General features: G+C 35.4%; 1 long non-coding RNA gene across 1 annotated transcript; it reads right to left on the reverse strand.

Annotated features, from left to right (window-relative positions):
- Positions 1 to 1,260: 1,260 nt before the first annotated feature.
- Positions 1,261 to 6,434, reverse strand: LOC127555357 (uncharacterized). Its single transcript, XR_007952206.1, has 3 exons — positions 6,165 to 6,434; positions 5,385 to 5,426; positions 1,261 to 3,348 (listed from the first exon to the last, which is right to left on the reverse strand). It is a non-coding gene; the product is annotated as an uncharacterized LOC127555357 (long non-coding RNA).
- Between the last annotated feature and the right edge of the window lie 417 nt (positions 6,435 to 6,851).

A 6,851-nucleotide genomic window follows, 5' to 3' on the forward strand; every position in this document is an offset into this window, starting at 1 on the left:
CCAATCAGACTACTAAAAAAATATTTTAATGACCTAGAAAAAATAACAACAAAGTTCATATGGAAAAACAAAAGGTCAAGAATTTCAAGGGAATTAATAAAAAAAAAATCAAATGAAGGTGGACTAGCTGTACCAGATCTAAAATTATATTATAAAGCAGTGGTTATGGTGGTTAATGGAATAAGTGAGGTTCAAAGGACAAAACAGCAAAAAACTTTAATAATCTAGTGTTTGACAAACCCAAAGACCCCAGTTTTGGGAATAAGAACTTACTATTTGACAAAAATTGCTGGGAAAATTGGAAATTAGTATGACAGAAACTAGGCACTGACCCACACTTAACACCATACACCCAAAATGGGTTCATGAAATAGGCAAAAAGAATGAAATTACAAATAAATTAGAGGAACACAGGATAGTTTACCTCTCAGACCTGTGGAAGAGTAAGGAATTTATGTCCAAAGAAGAACTAGAGATTATTACTGATCACAAAATAGAAAATTTTGATTATATCAAATTGAAAAGTTTTTATACAAACAAAACTAATGCAGACAAGATTAGAAGTGAAGCAATAAACTGGGAAAACATTTTTAAAGTCAAAGGTTCTGATAAAAGCCTCATTTCCAAAATATATAGAGAATTGACTCCAATTTATAAGAAATCAAGCCATTCTTCAATTGATAAATGGACAAAGGATATGAACAAACAATTCTCAAATGAAGAAATTGAAACTATTTCTAGCCATATGAAAAGATGCTCCAAATCATTATTAATCAGAGAAATGCAAATTAAGACAACTCTGAGATACCACTACACACCTGTCAGATTGGCTAGAATGACAGGGAAAGATAATGTGGAATGTTGGAAGGGATGTGGGAAAACAGGGACACTGATACATTGTTGGTGAAATTGTGAACACATCCAGCCATTCTGGAGAGCAATTTGGAACTATGTCAAAAAGTTATCAAACTGTGCATACTCTTTGATCCAGCAGTGTTTCTACTGGGCTTATACCCCAAAGAGATACTAAAGAAGGGAAAGGGACCTGTGTGTGCCAAAATGTTTGTGGCAGCCCTGTTTGTAGTGGCTAGAAGTTGGAAAATGAAAGGATGCCCATCAATTGGAGAATGATTGAGTAAAGTGTGGTTTATGAATATTATGGAATATTGTTGTTCGGTAAGAAATGACCAGCAGGATGATTTCAGAAAGGCCTGGAAAGACTTACATGAACTGATGCTAAGTGAAATGAGCAGGACCAGGTTTTTTTTTTTTTTTAATTAAAACTTTTTATTTTCAAAATACATACGTGGATAATTTTCAACATTCACCCTTACAAAACCTTGTGTTCTAATTCAAATACAATTTTAGAACAACTTTCCAGAGCAATAGTCAGTACTGATTCCTTTCTAGACCACTCTCCACTAGAACTTCACTGGGAATAAACAAAGGGACCAACTAGCTTTATATCAAAATCAAAATTCTGTTGAAATAAGAAAGAATGCCTATTAGTAAGAAGAAAGGTTTAGGGAATACAGGAAAAGAGGAAAATGCTCTTTGATGAATTTATAGATCCATTACTTAATGAATGGGGAAGAGTAGAAGACTAGATAGACTTGTATCTAAAGTTGACTACCCCCTAGTTTACTTCCCCCCCAGAAAAGTTTTTTGCCTTTACCTTATCTACCTTTCTAAAAGGAAGAAGGCAAGTCTAGAAAGAACTTTTAGATCAGAGAAATATATCTTATTATTTCCAGAAAAATTGAAAAGATTTTTTAACACACTGTCATATAACTTTAAGTCAATAAGAAAGTTTAAGATGCAGTTGCTGTTCTCTAGGATTTATAGTCTAGTTAGTGAGATAGATCACACTGTTTAAACAAGTAAACTATAAAGAAGTCAAATTATTATAAAGTTCAAATGGATGCAAAGGGAGTAAGTATTGACAATAATTTGCAAGGTTTCTTTGTGGTGGCAAAGAATTGGAAACTAAGGAAATGTCCATCAAGTTGTGCTATATAATTGTGTTGGAATACTATTGTGCCATCAGAAATGGTGAAGGGAATAGATACAGAAAAACTTGGGAAGATGTATTGTTGGAATCCTTACTAACTGCTAAGTAATTAGAGTTGATCTAATCTTACAAGAAGTTGTTTTGGCCAGAACCTGAAACAAGGTACTAAGTAGAACTAATTAAGACAAGGCTTGTGTTCACACCTTTACTCACTGGAGTCCACAAGTATGCTAGCTTCACAAAGTACACTTTCTACACCTCCCTTAAAGCTCATTGGGCCAGAGAGCACTATGGGAGAAAACCCATAATCCCATTCTCTCAGAAGAGGCATATAAAAGGCCAGCCATGAGGGATCTATGGCTGAATACATTTTTTCGTCTTGGCTGGCTGATCGCGCTGGACTCGAGAGGAACGACTCTTGTGCAGAGAACACTTTGACGGATTTCAGTGGAGCTACGCCAGAAGCCCTCTCTCCGCGGCAAGTTGGTGGCTGGGCTCCCCAGAAGGAGATAAGAGAGACCTTCCATCTCTGTCTTGGTTGGAGGCAGAAGAAAGCAGAGTCAGAGGCTGAAGGACAGAACCTTTGGGTTTGGAGACATCCGAAGGGCTCCAAGCCTCTAAACCGGCTGTGCTTTGAGAAGAACAAACTCCAACATTTGAACTCTAACAATGTATATGAATTGATGCAAAGTAAAGTGAACATATCCAAAACACTAAGGGCAATATTATAATGATGATCAACTATGAAAGACTTAGGTTCTCTGAATAATACAATAATTCATTCTGAAGGATTCATGATGAAAAATTCTATCCACCTCCTGAGAGATAATTCATAAACTCTGAGTATAGATTGAAGTATATTTTCCCCCACTTTCTTTATTTTTCTTGCTTTTTTTGTTATCATGGTTAATATGGAAATATGTTTTTCATGATGTCCCTTTTTTTTTTTAATTTAAATTTTATTTTATTTAACAATAACTTTATATTGACAGAATCCATGCCAGGGTAATTTTTTACAACATTATCCCTTGCACTCGCTTATGTTTCGATTTTTTCCCCTCCCTCCCTCCACCCCCTCCCCAAAATGGCAAGCAGTCCTATATATGTTAGATATGTTGCAGTATATCCTAGATACAATACATATTTGCAGAACCGAACAGTTCTCCTGTTGCACAGGGAGAATTGGATTTAGAAGGTAAAAATAACTCGGGAAGAAAATCAAAAATGCAAATAGTTCACATTCGTTTCCCAGTGTTCCTTCTTTGGGTGTAGCTGTTTCTGTCCATCATTTATCCATTGAAACTCAGTTAGGTCTCTTTGCATGACGTCCCTTAAAACTCAAAGTAAAAAAATTGAATGTTAAGAATACATTAATTTGCAAGAAGTTAGCTCAATGATTTTTGATAACATAATATATTTAAGCCAAGGAGATATTCCCTAGTCAGAGGAGAGAATCTTAGCTTTTAAATAACTAAATATTTAAATACTCAAGAAGAACCATGATGTTCTCAAGGTGGATATGACTCAGACATACAACAATAGAGAATTATTAGTATAAAAAAATGAGTCTTCATTTCAGGGAGAAGTTTGGGGTCAATAAAGCAGCTTTACAATTTTCCAAAGACAATATAATTCCCAAATAGACAATATAACTAATTTTCTTGCTCTTTAAGCCTGAGCCCACTTGTTTATTTGCAGTCTATCCAAAATACACCTATTGATGAATGAATACAACAAATTGTCCATCTAATTGCAAATTATAACTTGGACATTCAGCATTCTTCATTCCCATGATTGTTTTCTGTATGCATGATTAGGTCAAATTTTTTGAGTCATAATTTTGTCCAGGGGATTCTGTAATGTTGCAGTATTGATACATCTGCAAACCAGAGCCTATGGAAGACCTCATCATTTAATGAGAATCTTTCTTTTCAATTTGTTTTTTCTTCTTTCAGATCTTACATCAGTTTTCTTCTTAAATTCTTTTCAACACTTTTTTTTCCTGCTATCACTATTGCTAATTTCCTCTCTTTTTTTTCTTTCTAGGATCCACATAGGAGAGTGACTTTTCCTAGGATTAGGTTGGGATTCTCAACCTCAGTCCACTGGAAGAGAATTTTTGATCTCTAAATTGGATCATAATCATGATCCATTTCATAATTACTTTTCCAAGGGCAAAATCACTGCAAACTTTGTGTTTGTAGTTTATCAAACTTAAGACTACCCTATGGTAGAATTGGAATGAATTGGAGTATTGGAGAAAATGTTTGTATAGGGTTTTGATTTGTTTTGTTTTGTTTTTACTGTTGTTTTTTTTTTAAGAAAATATCTCTGTAAAAAATATAATCTGATGTTAAGTGGTTTAAAGGAACTGGACTACTCAAAATGTGTGGAACAATTAGTGAAAGCTTGAACTAATGGCAGGAAAAAGAGACTCCTCAAATTTTCAGGATACCAAAGAATATGTAGGAAGGGAGGAACAAATATAACAGGCTAACTCTGACAGAGTGGACCCAGAGAAACTATGTTATTGCATTAGCATTCTGGAAAAATTTTGAAGATTAACCCAGAAACATTTTCTTTTCTGAGGATGAACTTAGATAATTACAAAAAGTCTCACTGCCAATAGACTAATAACTTACTGATGAATCTTTTGGCCCTGTTATCCCATGAAAGAAAGAAAAATATAAAATGTCTCTCAACTCTCTTTATTTCATTTCCATTTCTTCAGTGACTGTGGCAGAGCTAATGGAAAGAGGGGCAGAATGCTGAAAAGTCATAGTAGACAGACCACCTATAAACTTTAACTTAGATATTGTTATTTCCAATGTAAGATCCTTGTCCAATGACCAATGAATATTATTGGAGGTAGTAAATCCTATCAATCTTGACATTCTTTCTGTAAATGAATCCAGAAAACAGAAGAAAGTTGCCTCTATATGGAAATATGGTTTATGGCTTTTCCTTAGAGAACCAAAAGAAATAATTGTCAGAAGTAGTCTTATTATATATCTAAAGATAACTAGAAATATTTTTCCATAGCAATTTGGTCATTATATACTTATATGCTCCAAACACACTTAGATGTATTTATACTTATATATAATACACAAAAACATATACAAACATACACATATACACATATACATACATACCAGTATTTATTATAAATTCACTACCAGAAGGCCAGGTATATTATATTTTATTCCCAGAGATCTCCCATGTGCTTTTTGAAATATAATCTGATCATATTATCCCAACTTTAGGAGCCCAAGAATCCTATTTCCATTTAACCACTTAATAGTCATACTATCTTTTACAAAGAAATTATTGACTTTAAAAGAATAACAAGAGTAAACATGCAAATATTTACCCCAATACTTCAAAAGACAGTCTTTTAATGCAATCTCAGCCTCTGGGGAATGGAAAGGGATTAGGTTCATAATTTAACTAAATCTCTACATAGCATTCATCCCACCAATTTCAAGCCCACCTAATTACCCAAATAGAATTCTGGAATCTTGGTTTCTTAGGGCTTTCCTGCTGGCCTAATTACAAAATACAGCCCAGAATCCTGGGCTCTAAGACCCACATGGCTTAAACCTCCAGATGAAAGAATTTGTCTCCCTGCACTTAGAATATGAGTCCGTTTCTAAGTTTCTTGGATTTCTGTGGGGTTTAGATCTATATCCATCAGTTTTGCTGGGTTAATTTGGGCACAAATCCAAATAGCTTTCCATAAAGTTTAGACCACTGGAATACCTTCTCTCTTTCCTCCCTCCCCCAATACCTCTTCAGCATTTGCCTTTATTTCCATCTAGCCTAAATTGGAAAGGCAAAAATCTCAGAAATCTCCTTCTTCACCCACCTTCCCCTTTTCTTTCCTTACCTGGCTCCTGAATTCTAAGGTCATACAATTAGAGTTGCAAGTGACTACATCTATTTCAAACCTTTCTTTGTACTAAGTGCTTTATCCCAAGTGACACAGGTTACAACTAAGCATCCCAGACAGGATTTGAAAGTCCAGTAGGATACAAGGCTTCCAAAGCCCGAGATTCCAAAGTTAGTATGGGTTAATTATACTGACTGCCTCCTCCATATTCCTGCAGGAAATATTTATTTCTTTGAAAAAAGTCCATAACACCATCAGTACCTTCTGGTTCTGTTTGACCCAGGAAATCAAAAATTTCTCAGGTCATTCTCTGGCTGGTGCAGTCATAGTCATGGTGCCCAGTTTAGACCATTCCCTTTGGCTATTTGTAAGAGATTGTCCTGAGAACCAAGAACCAGCCTTTAATCTTCCAATCTCCAGCTGTACAAGGTCTTGAACATACTTAGGATGAAAAAAAAAAAAAAAAACCACGCACACACACAGAGAAAAAACCTTCAATGGAAGATTACAACCTTACTTGGTGAGTCCTCAAACCAATGCTCCTTACCTGGGGGCAAGTAGAGATGTGGATAAGGATCATTCCAAAGGAAAGTAACTTCCTTTAGGGCAGCAATTTTCTGCTTCTCTTTTAATATTACCTGAAGTGGTTTTGTTTATCTGTACCTGAAATTACAAAGAATACATTGAAATATACCAAAACCCCAAATCTTTTTCTCCAGGCCACATGACCTAAAGGGAGAGGGAGGGGGTCCTCAGACCCTTAGTTTTTTGCCACCTGCTGTGAGTTAATAGACTCTCCTTCCGTGGGGTTAGCAAAGTCTGTCCTAGTTTGGTAATTTTAAAAGTACAGTGAGTCCCACTTATGAAAGAGGCTTTCCAGTAATGTGGTAAGCCAATGCAGAAGGACAAGACATGAGCCAGTCCTCCTGGCTTCAAGAAGCCTCCCAT

This window comes from Antechinus flavipes, chromosome 1 (assembly GCF_016432865.1).
Source record: "Antechinus flavipes isolate AdamAnt ecotype Samford, QLD, Australia chromosome 1, AdamAnt_v2, whole genome shotgun sequence".
Taxonomy (NCBI): Eukaryota; Metazoa; Chordata; class Mammalia; order Dasyuromorphia; family Dasyuridae; genus Antechinus; species Antechinus flavipes.